This window comes from Mustela lutreola, chromosome 9 (genome assembly GCF_030435805.1).
Source record: "Mustela lutreola isolate mMusLut2 chromosome 9, mMusLut2.pri, whole genome shotgun sequence".
In the NCBI taxonomy this organism is placed as follows: Eukaryota; Metazoa; Chordata; class Mammalia; order Carnivora; family Mustelidae; genus Mustela; species Mustela lutreola.
Window position 1 is genome coordinate 100,649,246 of NC_081298.1, and position 14,806 is coordinate 100,664,051.

Genomic DNA, 14,806 nt, shown 5'->3' on the forward strand with positions numbered 1-14,806 from the left:
TTTGAGCCTTAAGATAGCTATTCAGGCCCAGATTAATGAAGGCCAATAAACTTTCATTTAATGGAAATTTTAAAAGGAATCCTCAAATACTTAAAACTTGCTTACCTACCACCACTGCCCTTTCTACCCAGTCACCTCCCCCATAGAACATTTCTGGTTATACATTAGGTTTCTTAAGAGTGAGGGAGGGCTTTTGTTTTATTTTGTTTTGTGTCTGTATGCCTGAGCACCTAACAGATTCTGCTAATTGGTTAAGCTTTGGTAATTAAAAAAAAATAATCACGAATGACCCGGATACAATAATGGAAAGTTACTGTGTGATTCTTCTTGTCATGAGGATGTCCATCACCATCAAGAAAATTACCATGGTAACAGTTATCTTCATTATAGGTAAAGGCTTCCCAGACATATGTATTTTGAAAAGCTGCATTGAAATACTAAGACCCATACATAATAGTCTGGGAAAAACCCACTATGTAACTAAAAAAGGCAATCACTCAGACAATTAGGAAGCATTATCAGGTCAATTGGAATAGAATCTGCATATCCAGGAATTTAAATCCATACATCATAAAATAATTTTAAAATTCCAACTGAATATCTTTCACCAGTTTGTTACTCATATTTCAAAAACAATGAAACAATGACATCATATTTCTGTAATTATATTATATATTTTTTAATTGAGGACAGATGGCTGTTCTTCTCTGCTGCAGATAATACATTTCCTCATTATGTAGCCTAGGAGATAAAAGAATTAGCTTAATCTCCAATTCTTTTAGTTATTTGAACCAAAGCCTTATGGAGTTTGTTAAAGAGCCCGGTCACATTGCTACAATTTCTAATTGTTTCTTTATGAAAAGCTAAGAGCATATTCTGTGAGTGGCCTTTTACAAATAATGAAAACGTTCCCTTGGAACTAGTTCACTACCTGATTTAGGCAGGTTGGCCTGACTTATGAGAGACCTGCTTGGGCATCAGCTGGGATGAAACATATCTTGCAGCCAATGGTCCAGTGTTCCAACGAGAGCTTTGTTACAGACACTCCAGCCACACACAAACCAACTGATGGGGAGGGCATTTATCCCAATTCTAGAATGGAATTCATAAGAATCTCAAACCATAAACTACTTACTATATGTCTGTGCCTCATGGGCCTCTACCTAGAAAATGGTGTATAATAAAGGCCATTTGTCAAAAATCAAATGATTGAATAGCCAGCATTTATTGAGCTCTTTTCCAACACCAGGCAATTTGTGTGTTTATATGCATGGATATGCATGTATGTACACATGTGTTTATCTGCATAAGCACATTCATTTTTAAAGGTCGCTAGAAAAAGGATTCTGAAGCAGGCAGTGTGTTTCCAGGACTCCTCACTTAATCATGACAGCATCCTGGGTCCAGTAGAGAGGCCACTTCATTGTGCAGAACACGTAAGGGGTAACATGAAATGTGTAATTAAGACCCGGTTTCTCAATAAAAAGTGTGTGTAGTGGGAGTATTAGGGAGAGGTTGGTATAGAAGTACAAACTTTCAGCTATAAAATAAATAAGGTTGAAGGATCTAACATGGTGAAATGTGGTAACTATAGTCATTAACACTATATCATTGAAATTAGCTGAGAGAGTAGAACTCCAATTTTATTAGCAAAAAGTAGGATAAATATGGGAAAAAATGGATGTATTAATTGACTAGTGAGACCCCTTTGTAATATATGGGTATATTAAATCACCACAATGTATGCTTTAAGTACTGCTGATTTTATTTGATAATTCAGTAAATCAGGAAAAAAAAAAGTGTGGGAATCAGACCTTATTTTATTTAATGACTTCTCTGTTGCCAGACTGATTTTTCCCATACCAAGGGAAAAATTAAATTTATGAGCTCATTTCTAACCCATAATTCTTCTCCACATTAGTTGGTGGAAACATAACAGAAATAAAGATAGATATATATTAGCAGAGGAAATGTCCAGGTCGCTAAAGTCTACAAGTCATAAACTAATTTGCTTTTGTGCTTGTTTTGCTAGCACAATAGACAGAAATAAATGATTAAATTAAAAAAAAAAAAAAAAAAAACCTAAGTAAACCAAATGACATGTGATCACCAGATCTGTATAAGTCAAACAGTTGTGTCTCATTGTTCACATTAGAGTTATATTTATCAGTTTTGTATTCCATTATATCATTAGGTGCCTTTTCTGCATGCTTCTAGTTTTTCTCATTTAATCCCTTAGTATGGTAATTACATTGCTAAAGGTCTGATGTTGAACTGTATTTGAATTCCTGGGGAGGTAAAACTTACTTGGTCATGATGAATATATATTTTTAAATACTTTGAGATATTTTACTTGTTAATATTGTATTGAAGATATCTGTTTCTACGGGACGCCTGGGTGGCTCAGTGGGTTAAAGCCTCTGCCTTCAGCTCAGGTCATGATCCTAGCGTCCTGGGATTGAGCCCCGTATTGGGCTCTCTGCTCAGTGGGGAGCCTGAGCCTGCTTCCTCCTCTCTCTCTCTGCCTGCCTCTCTGCCTACTTGTGATCTCTGTCTGTCAAATAAATAAATAAAAAATCTTAAAAAAAAAAAAGATATCTGTTTCTACATTGATATGTAACTTAAAATAAATTTATTTTCTTTTTCTCTCTCTTTCTCTCTCTCTCTCTCTTTTTTTCTCTTTTTCTTTTTCTGTGTTTTATATCTCTCAGATAGGGGGTAGGGAAACTTGTTTTTCTTTAAAGATCCAGAAATAATTTAAGGTTTATGCGCTAAGAGGGAAAAATCAAGGTTATTATGTAGGTACTTATACAACCGCCATGTTAAAAAGGTGAAAAACATTCCTAGCTTGTAGGCAGTATAAAAACCAGTGGCAGGAAGGTTTTGACCCATGGGTCATACATATTTTGCCAATTCGCATTTTAGGGGATTGGCCCTAAATTATAGGGCCATTCTTTTGGTTAGAAAAATCAGTTAATTCCAGCCAAGGGCAGGCTAGGCATTTAGAAATGGCAAGTGACCTACTTTGTTTGTGTGCATGTTGGTATATGCTGAGTGAAATGGGTCTAGCCATTGTTATCAAATTGTCATTGCCCTTGCAAAGGCTCCTGAGACCAAGGGATAAGGCATTGCCTTTACAAAGAAGGTAAGTGACATCACTTTACTCATACACCACAATTTGAAACGTGAGATAAACAGATATTAAATGAGAAAATATATAATGTTTCTCTTTGATTGACTTGCAATATGAAAGATATTTTCAGTGGGAAAAAATAATCCTGAAGTTGGTGCAGTCTTTTGGGATGAAAACCTCTCAAGCAATTTTGACACCCAAACAGTAGACTGAAGCCTCCTGGAGTATTTAAGGGTGAGTGTCCACAGGCATTTCACAAGGGCTCATCTCCCTTAGCTGCGTCTGCCAGGGAGGGGAGTGAGGGCAGGTCTCAACGTGGTGGCAGATGACCAGGGAAAGGAGGAGGGATGGCTTGAGACAAATACGATGCCTGACTAGACTATAAAAGGAACAGATGGGCAAATGGGCATGTTTCATTCTCTTGTTCTGCCTTCATTAGCTGTGACTTTGATGTTCTCTTCTTCCCTCCAGGTATAAACTAAGGTGGAAAGACAGAAATTGAGATGAGCTTTTTGTGTATGTGGCAGGTGGTCTTACTATGCTGGACTTTTTTGTAGTGTCCATGAATCACCGTGACTGTATTGTCTAGTATCAGAAATTGCCAGATGGCGTCACTCAGAGATGAGCAGTTGAACGACAAGTTTCAAAGTTCACATTGGCCTGATGGATCAATTTGACTTTTAGACATCTGATAAACTTGTGAGATTTCAAGGAAATTTGGACAATCTCAGCAGTTTTTGAAATCTTACTTGGGGAACACAAATCCTTCTGAGGTGCTGATAAGACCTGATTGTCTTCTTCGCACAAACATACAAAACCACAACACACATTCAAACAATTTGTACCATTTCAGGGTTTCACGGACTTCCTGTTGATGAAGTCCCAGAAGCTAAGTCAGGTTCGGTGGGGTGAGGAGGTTTGGAGCCGACGACTAAAGAAAGAATTCTTAAGACATCGTTGGTGCAAAATGGTGGTTTATTAAAGCATGGGGACAGGACCCGTGGGCAGGAAGAGCTGCTGCCCCGGGTTGTGAGGGTAGGCATGTTAAATACCCCACGGTTGGGGGGAGGTGGTGAAGGGATGGGAGGTTTCAACAGAGTTCTCACATGCTAGGGAGGGTCTACAAGGTGCCAGGGGGAGTCCTTGCCCTTATGGCTTGATCAATGTCATCTTTAGGTCAGGCATTAATGTCAAGATAGTTGGGAGATTCTTGGTGGGGTGTTATGATCCGGCTATCATTTACATTCCCTTCTACCCCAGTCTCCTCCAGTTTATGGTGGGAGGGGGACATTAGGGCTTCAGGAACCAAGAGTTATTTGCCTCTGGAAATTTGTGCTATTGATAAGGTAACCTCCCTGTTTAGGTCTCTAGGACATCTGTAGAGCAAGGGGGATTCCTGTTCTGCAGGATTGCGATCCCTGCAAGTTAACTATTTATCGTTTTATGGCGGTCAGGGGTGCCTGAGGAATGCTACACATATGGAGTGGAGCGGGTTAAGAGGGGGTGCAAGGCGCCAGCTTTTGCTTTGTCCTCAGCCAGCCTCCTGCCCCCTCATCACTGTGAACTCTCATTTTTGGAACCAAGTTTGATATGCCTGGTCTTTGATATGCCTGGTCTGTCTGTTGATAGACATGTTCCCAGGCAAGCCCTTCGGCTGGTTCAGATAGGGAGATAATGCTGTCTAATAATTATTTTAAATTGTTGCACTCAAGTGTCTTTTTGCTTCGTAAATTCATACAACTTATACTTGCCCACATTTAAGTTTTTATTTGTATATGTACCTATAATACAGCATTCAACATACAGTTTCAGGCAACTCAGAAGAGAATCCTTAAAGGTAGTATTTTCTCTTTTCTCAAGCACAAACTTATAAAAACAATTCTTGAACAGAGGAAAATAACAGGGATGTCCTAGCAGCTATAGATTATATTACAGTTGCCAAAAGCAATAAAAGAAATGCTTGTGTGTGATGGCACTAATTGATGGTTTTTTAAATGCAGTTTAATTGATTTTTATATTTCACCTCTTGGAAGATCTCAAAGGGCTTTCAATGTGTAAAAGTACCCAAATTGTAGCTACGGAAAGAAAGAATGAAATGAAGCAGCCTACCACAGAATTCAAACTGAAGGAAACTTGGACGAGTGTGTGTGTGTGTGTGTGTGTGTGTGTGTGTCTCCACGCACACATGCATGTGCCTGCATAGCATGCTAACAGTTCTGAAATGGCTACATTTCAAGGTAAAACAGACTTTATTGAGTCTGAAATGATACATTCCCAAATGTATGATATCCAGCATCGTCAGAAGACCCAATTTAAACAATTTAAACCGTAAAATAGGAACTGCAAAATACTTTCTCTTCTTTATTGTTTACTGTATTATTTTAATGGGAACCTAAAATTAGTTAGAACTATGTCACCAAATCCTTCCCCTTTTAAAATTCCTCCATTTAATTTAAAAGGAAAAGACTTTCTTTGGGATTTGTAGTGCTGGAGGTGAGATAATAAATTATTTTCTAGTTTAGTGGCATTCAAGTCAGTATTTGGCATTAGCTGCATGCCAATGTTCTTAGGGTATGTTGAAAATAATTTTCTGCGCCTAATTTTTTTACGTAAAATAAAAATTCACAAGGAACTTCGAAGAGGTTAGCTCACTTAGCATCCTGCTTTATGCCTTCTTTTAAATGTACTCTCAGCTGGAAGATTTTCTTTCTTCATTGAATTTTGCTTCTTTTCCCTGACAATTGTCTGTGTGGTGATACTGGCTGTCTTCCTTTATGGGCAGGATGCCTAAGTACTTAATTGTTCATTCTCTACATAAGAATCACTTTGTCAAACAATGAAATGCAACTACCTCTAGGGTAAAATGCCACAGCTGTTGAGAGGCCTAAGCTCAACTACACACCAGTTTGGGGCCTGGCAGGAAAATGCAAACTCATTTGCCAGGAAGAGAAGGGATTGGTGGTCTACTGGCAGGCTGGGTATTTAGTTCTAACAAACCTGGCTGTGCCCTCACCACCATTCTGGCTCAGCTCACTTCACCCCGGTCCTAACTTCCGTTTTCTTCCTCCTGTCTTCTAAGGGTTAGTCTTTCTCTCTTCTGCCAGTTTCCCTCCCTCTTTTCTAGTTAATTCCCTTAATTGTCTGCTATTGTGTTGAGTAATTTGCGATTTCAAGTCAGCGGTCAACCTGAGTTTTCTGCTGAATCTCTGGAATTGATCTTGACATTTTGGTCCCAGTGTGCGCACTGAGGGAAGTTCTTTAATATGCTGAGGGAAGAAAGAGAGGCTGAGGGAAACCGCTGGGCTGCCTTGGGCTGGCAACCCTGTGCCAATCAATGGAGACCAGTGACGGAATCAGAGGCTCGCAGAGCTTTCTAGTTAATTCGATTTAGCCATATGACCCTTGTGACTCAGCCGATTGCAGGAAAAATTACCCACACATTCCCAGGCTGGGGGCCTTTTCCTGGTGTGTCCAGTAACCGCCGTGAAAGCTCTACTGGGAGTAAGACTGCAGGGCTCCTCTTAAATTCACTTTTTCCAGAAACCTCTCTTACACCTCCCCAATATAAATTTTTATCTCTTTTCTCAGCGCTTGTGTGGATTTTATTCTTTATACTTGACAACTCATCACACACAATCTTGTAGTCCTGTGGCATTCCTTCTATTAAGCCCTGCAGGAGAAGCCTGAGTGTGAAGAATGGTTACCCTCTTCTCCTAAATTTCACTTACATCTTCCCCCGCTCCCCCCTTTGCAAAGAGCTTTAGTGTTTCCATGTGATCCACAGCTTGGGTGAGAGCTCCAGGGTGGTTAAAAAGCTGCCTGATGGTTGCAGGGAGAGGCTCAGGCAGAAGCCTGGACACCAAGAAGATGCCAGAGGGTCCCCTCTAAGGCTCCTAGTCCTGCTTGTGGGTGAGCCTCTCTGAGGAAACATGCTTGCCCAGCCTAGCCTGGGGGCAGCCACCATGTGGAGGTGAGTCAGATCATCATCTACTTCTTGATGAGCTTCCCCTCCTTATCTAGGAAGTGGTTCTTCAGGCGGTGAGGGAGTCTGCACAGGCAGAACCCAGGGCATGCAGAGCCAGAGGGCCTGGTTCAGGTTCTTCTTTGGATCCTGTTGGCTTCCAGGGTTTATCTCATGGCTTCTGCATGTCCTGGAAGATGGTGGGCTGCCGTTTTCCATCCTCAAGAGTTGCTGGGTGCTCTCCCTCAACGGGGCCCACATCTTGCACAACCTCATCATGGTGGTTGACATTGAGGCCCAGAAAGAGGTAGGTGCAAGAGGTTCATAGATGCTTGTTGACCAGGTGGTTAATGGCAGCTTCCATTTCTGTGGAATAATTCTGACGAGTCTGGGAGCCCATGGTAATTGGCAGTAAGGAGCTAAGCTCAGAATATGGTGTTGACTGTCCTCAAGGTGGAGGATGGCCGAGAAGGTAGTTCCAAAGGTCGAGATGGGAAAAGAGGTTGGAGAGTGGTTGGCTGGAAGAAGGGGTATCCCTGGGTCTATTCAGTGCAAGCATGGTTGAAACAAGAGACAGATTGTGTGTCCCCTTTTTCTTTTAAATTTGATGACTGCTGTCCTTATCATGGTTTTCCATAGGACCTCACTTCGTTTGCTGTCTCCTTCCATTTCTTCCTCTACTGACCACAAGCAGCCTTTTTCCTTCTTTTCTTCCTTTCCTTTCCCTTCCTTCCTTCCTTCCTCCCTCACAGTGAATTAAGCACTAAGGGCAAACAGCGAGATAATACTAAGAGGAAAATAAAAAGACTCTTTCCAAAATTTGAGCCACTCACATAGTAATTTTAAAAAGTGCATCCACTTTATAGTCACCTGGTCTGAGTCCCTTGCTTTCTAACTTGCAAACAAACAGCAGTATGGCGCTTAGAGATAATGAAGTGTCCTGTGATGGACACAGGAGACCATGATTTCTACCCTTAGCCTTTTTAGGATTTATCATTTTGCTGATGGTTTTGTGAATACAGTCCCAAGAGATAGGCCACTTCCTTAAGTAAGGACATGTATCGTCCTGCCCCTACCTAACACACACATACATACACAGAAGAAAGTTTTCTCTATGCCTTTAATATAATTTGTTTATTCTCCAACAGATTGTATAGATGATGATGTTTTAACTTTTACAGATCTATAACAGTGAAACTCATACAGTAGTCACTAAATACTCATGAATTGTATGTGGAACTATTCTTTCAACATTTATTGAGCCTTACTTTGTGCATTTAATGGCAGCTATTGTCAAAAAGAAACACATTTTAAAGTTCTAATATTGTTAAGCAACTGTATTTTAGCTCTGTGATTACATTAGAGTGGAGATGCAATTTTTCTTCTGCACATACTGAAGTAAGTGAAAGGAATAGATCAGCGTTTATGTGGACAGGAATGTCACTTAGCAAACTGTGTGTCTGCTGATTGACGGTAGCACTTCTGTCTCCCTCTCTTCCTCCTCCTCCTCCCTTCCACTGGCTGAGTCTAAGAAAAATACACTTAAACAAAACTGGACCTATTATGCTGCTAAATGTTGATATTCCATAGGCTGGTTCTCAGTTAAAGACCTAGATATTCAAATACCTCTAAATTAAAGTTGATTTATCCCCTCAGCCTTAAGGGCTATAGTGTTCCAGAAAGGTCATGACCACACAGGCTTTCCTAGTTAACTCACTCCCCAGGTAATTGATCTGATCACATGGCTTTATGTGCCAGCTATACACGCCAACTTTCCTCTTTACATCTTTGGCCTGTATCTCTCCCCAGAACTATAGACTTGAATATTCAGCAGTTTACTAGAGAACTCTGTCGGGATGACCAGTAGACATCTCAAGCTTAATATGCTCAAAAACCAAATGCAACATTTTTCCCCCAGACCTACTCTTCCCCAGTTTTATCTTAGTTCCAATTTCTCAGATCATATTTGGAGTTATATTCCATTCTTCTCATACCCCGTATCCCTTCTGTCTTCAAATTTTTTGGCTCTGCTTTCGAAATATATCCAGAATTTATATGCAAAATATGATGTATTCACACTTGGCCCTTATGCAGCAATGAGAATGAAGTAACACCTCTACAGTAACACTATGGATAAATCCCACAAAATATAGTGCTGAAAGAAGCCAGATGCACAAGTGTATAATCTGCGATTTTATTTATATAAAGGATAAAGCCAGGCAAAACTAACCTATGCTATTAGAAATCAGGTTGCCCTTGAAGGTCCATGACTGGAAGAGTTTGTGAAGGAGTTTCCAGATGTTTAGTTTGTGAAAATTTATCAAGCTATATGTTTATGGTATGTACACTTCCCTGTCTGATACTTCAATATATTGTAGGGGTGGGAAGCTGTTCCCCTTTTTCATTTCTAGGTTCTTTAACTATTAATTAAATTGAGATAAGACAGATTAACAGAGAAAACAAACAAATTTAATTTCATATGCATGTGAGTCTCCAAGACCAGCAATTGAAGCCAATATGCCATCCTAAGTTAAGAAGGGATAAAGGGTCTGGGGCTTCAAAGGGAAGGAAAATAATTCATAGGAAGATGGGAAGAGCAAACGCTTGATGCACAAATGTTTGTATGCCAGGGCTGCAGGGCGGAATTTGAACAACAGGCTCTGTGGAGTTCCTGGAAGTTTACCAGGCTCTCTCTTTCAAAACTTTTTCTTTTATTTATTTATTTTTTCTCTCTCAATTCTTAGAAGCAATTAAAGGAAGGTTAAAAAGCTCCTCCTGAATCTTTTGGACCTTTACTGTCTTTAGCTCAAAATAATCCACACGCCAAAGTGGCCCATTTGGGGGAGGCTTCTTCTAAAGCCCTTCAATAATGATATTTCTGTGCAAATAATATGGGTAGGCACTGCCACCTCTCTGGTTGAAACACCGTCGTCTCCTGACCAGATCCTGAGGGTGGCATCCTACCTGACTCCCTTGTGTCCACTCCTGCTCTCTTACAGAGTGTAGCCAACAGTACTCTTTTCACTATGTTACTTAAATGTTAATCATAATCATTCATAAACAAATATATCATTTTTGTTCAGAAATCTGCAGTGGCTTTCTGTTTTTCTTGAATAAAAGCCAAATAAGAAGTCTTACAAGGCCCCCCATGATCCATTGCATTCAACTCTCTTAGTTGCTCTTTCTCTTAGTCCCCTTCTCATGGGTCCCAGCCACACTGGCCCCACATTCCTTGATACTGACCTCCCCTCTGCTTTAGGACATATCAGCTGTCTTGTCTCCTTATCTAAAGCGTTCATCCCTACTCATATTCAGGGTTTCTTCCCACTTTTTCAGTTCTCTGTTCCAGTGTTTTGTCACCACTGAAGCCTTCTATGGCCATCCAATATAAAATAACATCCCTGCCACTTCTCAGCCACCTTAACCTACTTATTTTGTTCTTATAAAAATAGTACCGTGTGACAAATTATATTTTTAATTTTTTATTATTTTTGTATCTTTCCTAAAATGTTTACTCCACGAGAGCAGGGATGGAGGGTGTGTGTTCACCTAACAGGTCTCTTCTGTATCTTTAGTTTCTGAATCAAGTCCTGGCACATAGCTGGACATCAGTGAACATGTGTTGAATAAATGAAAGCAGTTGTGGAATAGGTAATCAGTGTGGCAAGAGCTACAGTACTTCATAGGTCCCAGACCTGGTATTGCCAACACTGTGGGTATATACTAAAGGAAAAAATAAAATAAAATAAAATAAAATAAAATAACTTCCATCATATTGTTCACATGCTTTTTTCATCTGTCTTACACAAATGCATAAGTAAAGGAAGAACTCAGCTAGATGATCCTAAATGCGGGGCAGGGGAGAGAAGATCCCCAACACCTGTGAAGAGTGTTTCTTTGCACATTCTATAAGGAAATACATTGCTACTAATTGAAAGGTATCTTATCCCATCTTGTCAAAATATGGAAATATCTGAAAAGCAATAGCACATGTTTATGTGTGACTTACTACCTATGAGAAGCAAATGACCATGTTGGCATGAAACCATATTTAAGTAGAAAAGCAGAACAGAGAACAATAAGCAAGCATAGATTGTGATCTTCTAATTTTATTCATTGAGATTAGCAGAGGTAGAAAGTATAATTGGGTATAAGTTTTATTATTTTTTTTAATTTTTTAAAAATAGATTTTATTTATTTATTTGATAGACAGAGATCACAAGTAGGCAGAGAAGCAGGCAGAGGGAGAGAGGGGGAAGCAGGCTCCCTGCTGAGCAGAGAGCCCGATGAGGAGCCTGATCCCAGGACCCTGGAATCATGATCTGAGCCGAAGGCAGAGGCTTTAACCCACTGAGCCACCCAGGTGCCCTAAGTTTTATTTTTGATCCCAAATATGTGGCCTTAGCTGGCATATTTTCATCTGGGAAAATAATTTCTAAAACATTTTATACACATAATGTAAAATGTAAGTTCACTAATTAAACACATCCTACTATAAGATTTATCGTTGCGGTATCTTAGCTTATTTTCACTTTGTAGAACTATAAATTAAGAATCTTTTTTTTTCTCGGAGACATGGCAGTGGAGGGGGGGATAACCATTTGTTCCTCCAAAAAATGGTCAGAGGTGAAGTGAGGACCACACTTTACAATATTGAGAGACTCTCCTTAGCTAACTTAGAATACACTAAGGTGCCGGCTGAGAGCTACCTGTCTTACACAACGCCGGAGAACTTCCCAGAGGGATCACATCCTATAGATGTTTGATTGTGATTCTTATTAACATATGTCACTTATAAAACAACTCTCCAACTAGAGCCTTTTTGCTGCCTCCCATTGCCTATTAATTTTAATTTCTCACTGTTCTTCAATCCCACGAAAGAAATTTGAGCATTCCTGCTTCTGAACCCTGTATCCATTGTGGAATTCTGCTTTGTTCCTTTCTCACCATCAGGTGCCCAGCTTTTTCTTCAAGATGTTGAATTATCTGTCAAACCCAACCCCTCAAAATGCTTTGGCATTATCCCCTATATAGATTTACTCTATTCCTGCTTCTTTGTTCTTCACTCTTATTGAAATCTCATTGTGATTCCTAATAGTAAGCAACCAATAATAAGTTAGATGACCAAAACCAATAATAAATTAGATGACCTCCTTAAAATATTCCTTAGATGCTCTCAGCTTCATGATATTCACTGCTGTCCTAGGGCTGTAATATATATGGATAAGCATACATGCACACTCTTCAGTGACCAGGGTAGAATAGCATAAGTAATAAAAATTTCCAGAAATCAGTGCTCTTTTGAATACAGACATTGAGCTTTGCTCAGTGGCAGTATCATAGCCAATGAGGTATATCCAAGGCGCGATTATTGCTAATTGAATACAGACATTGCTTGCATCCGAGCCCATGTGAACTTACTCATTTTATAGCCTTCCTTTGCTGACATTCCATGTCTGATCTTATCTAAATGTAAACAAGCAAACAAACAAAATCCCAAAACACAAAGCATTTGGAAAAAACAACAACACTTCGATCCACATTACAAAATTGAGAAGATGTGGTTCTTTGAAGACTGTAATGTCTAATGGTGAGACAAATACAAGCAAAAATGATACAATATGTTACTTGTTAAAAATGATACCTAGTATTTGAGTTTTAATCTTATGAGCTTGACACTGTTCAGTTTTTTCAGTGTGTTAACTGATTAAATCTCACATAAGAGGTAAGCATTGTGTGTGAAACGCATCGCAGAGAAAAGGTTGACAGCACATTTCTAGAAGAACCTGTGTGAGTCGGAGAAATGTTCATAGAGGAGACAACCCTTGAAATGAAACTTCATGGCTGAAGTCTTACAGTTCTATAAATGTGAAAGGCATTCAAAGGAAGTAAAACGTTTAAAAAAGCTGAGAAATTTGAGCAGGTACAAAGTGTCAGGGAAAGAAGCGTGTGCCAGATTTTGAAGTGGCAGAGGGAGAATGACACAGTTGAGGCTTGTCAAGAACTTGAAGGTAAAGTCACAAAGGATGTGGTAGCCATAGTTAAGGAATTTAGTTTCTTTCATGTGGTTATGAAAAGATTTGAATCATGTTGAATAGGATAGTGATCTGATTAGTCTCTTAGCAGAGCCTTTCTTGTATCCTAATGAAGGATGCCTCCCTGGGGGGTCTTAGGGGAAGGTGAGGAAGCCAGGAGGCATGACAGACACCAAGCAGTCATTTTCAATAGTCCAGGTAAAAAGTGATGAGCATTGCACCTATGGCAGTACTGGCAGTGATAAAAGTGCAAATATGTACCTTGTTATGGTAGAATTACAAGCATGTGGTGAGTGGAATTGGGATGTGAGGAAGATTGGGGAACAGAGGCTTCTGTCTTAACCAGCCTGTGCATGAAAATCTTACCAAGATTTTCAGTAGGAGGAGAGAGAGCTTCTGGGAAGGTCACATAGTGATATTTAGAGATGTTGCATTTGACATGCTTCCTGGACCTCCAGACAGAGATGTGCCAATAGGCAGCTGGACACAGGGCCCTAGAGCTCAGAAGGCATTCAGACTAGAACTGCAGATTTGGCAATCTGTGTTGAAAAGGTGGAAATTAAACTCCTGGGAGGAAGCAAGCCAGTTAGAGAGAACAGATCACCTGAGAAGAGAAACGGGCCCAAAAAAAAAAGACAACTTAGGGATTATCTGCTTTTGAAAAAATGTACTTCTGGAGCAGAGAGTACAAATGAGAATTGTTAAATAGTAATTTTGTAGTCATTCATATATCCGTGGTAGCCGAAATCAGTAGTGGACATAATATCTTAGGGAGAATTTGTAGAAAGAGGGTAGTAAACTGAGGTATATTGACTGTTGAGTAAATAAATGACCTTCAGCATCTTCTGAAAGTCATTTCATTGTGATGCTAGAAACACTGTGAGGTTGTGACATTTTAATGAAATTACTTAGGAATCAGTTTGGAAGGCCAGAGATTTATGACCATAACCAGGTAAACTATAAACAGAACTATCTCTTAGTGACCTCTGTACCCATCATTAGATCTGGTGTTACTTCTTCAACCTCCAGTTTTGATTAAAACAGGAATTCATTGTTCCAATTTTTTTTTTTTTTTAGCTTTTATTTATTTGTTTCCCAGAGAGAGAGAGCACACATAAGCAGGGGGAGCTGCAGGCAGAGGGAGAGGGAGAAGCAGGCTCCCCACTGAGCAGGGAGCCTGATGTGGAGCTTGATCCCAGGACCCTGGGATCATGACCTGAGCTTAAGGCAGCTGCTTAACCCACTGAGCCATCCAGGCACCCCTGTTCCAATCATTCTTTTTTTTTTTTTTTTTAAGATTTATTTATTTATTTGACAGAGAGAGATCACAAGTAAGCAGAGAGGCAGGCAGAGAGAGAGAGAGGAGGAAGCAGGCTCCCCGCCCAGCAGAGAGCCCGATGTGCGACTCGATCCCAGGACCCTGAGATCATGACCTGAGCCGAAGGCAGCGGCCTAACCCACTGAGCCACCCAGGCGCCCCTGTTCCAATCATTCTTATGCTGACTTTTAATGCCCCTAATAGAGATCATTACTAAGACCTGCTAGCATGCATAATAAGACATACCAACCAATTTATATAAGCCATAAAAAAATAAGGTTAAAGAGTTATTTTCATCTCACTTGTTTTTAAGAAGCAGAAATTGTGAAATTTTCTTCAGATCATTTAAAACTTAGAGA

The 14,806-nt window shown here is 39.9% G+C and overlaps 1 protein-coding gene and 1 pseudogene across 6 annotated transcripts in view; both read left to right on the top strand.

The window, feature by feature from the left end:
- Nucleotides 1-14,806, top strand: part of CTNNA2 (catenin alpha 2) — a 1,142,447-nt gene that overhangs the window by 276,717 nt on the left and 850,924 nt on the right. The window lies entirely within an intron of this gene.
- Nucleotides 12,412-12,483, top strand: LOC131808647 (U4 spliceosomal RNA; annotated as a pseudogene).